At 45.1% G+C, this 512-nt stretch overlaps 1 protein-coding gene across 5 annotated transcripts in view; it reads left to right on the top strand.

Annotated features, from left to right (window-relative positions):
- The window catches only part of LOC122367944 (disks large 1 tumor suppressor protein-like), a 90,247-nt gene that overhangs the window by 89,029 nt on the left and 706 nt on the right, over positions 1-512 (top strand). The gene's annotated exons all lie outside the window — the stretch shown is intronic.

The following is a 512-nucleotide window of genomic DNA, read 5'->3' on the forward strand; positions in this document are numbered from 1 at the left end:
TGCTGTTTTGCACACTTTTCCAGGGCATGTCACGAGTGGAGAACGGTTTCCATGTATTAGATAACCGCAATACTCTAATTTTATTTCGTTCCTTTGTTCCGTGTCTTCTTTTGAATAATGTTCTTTTATTGTTCAGTGCCTTGTATACGTCCAAGCCTTTCTGTAGGCCTGCAGTATTGCCGTAGTTTTGCTCTGTCCTGGGCCTCGTTTCATAAAGCGAGTCCGTAACTTTCGCCGGTTTTTGGTCTTGTATTGCAAGTGCATGTGAAGCGATGACGATAGTTTGAATCGCTGAATTTCTTTATTTTGCAAGCAAGAACAGAAGGGAGAAGGGGAAATAAATTTATCGCTTCACATGCGCTTGCAATACAAGTCCAAAAACTGCCGTAAATTACGGACTCGCTTTATGAAACGAGGCCCAGATGGCTGGATGTTAATGTACCCGTGGCGCCGTTCGATGAATTCGGTCCCACGACCTCAGTGCGCTAACCTCTGCTCCGTTCTGCCTCCAG

Source organism: Amphibalanus amphitrite, unplaced genomic scaffold (assembly GCF_019059575.1).
Source record: "Amphibalanus amphitrite isolate SeventyFive unplaced genomic scaffold, NRLGWU_Aamphi_draft 000031F_arrow, whole genome shotgun sequence".
Classification (NCBI taxonomy): Eukaryota; Metazoa; Arthropoda; class Thecostraca; order Balanomorpha; family Balanidae; genus Amphibalanus; species Amphibalanus amphitrite.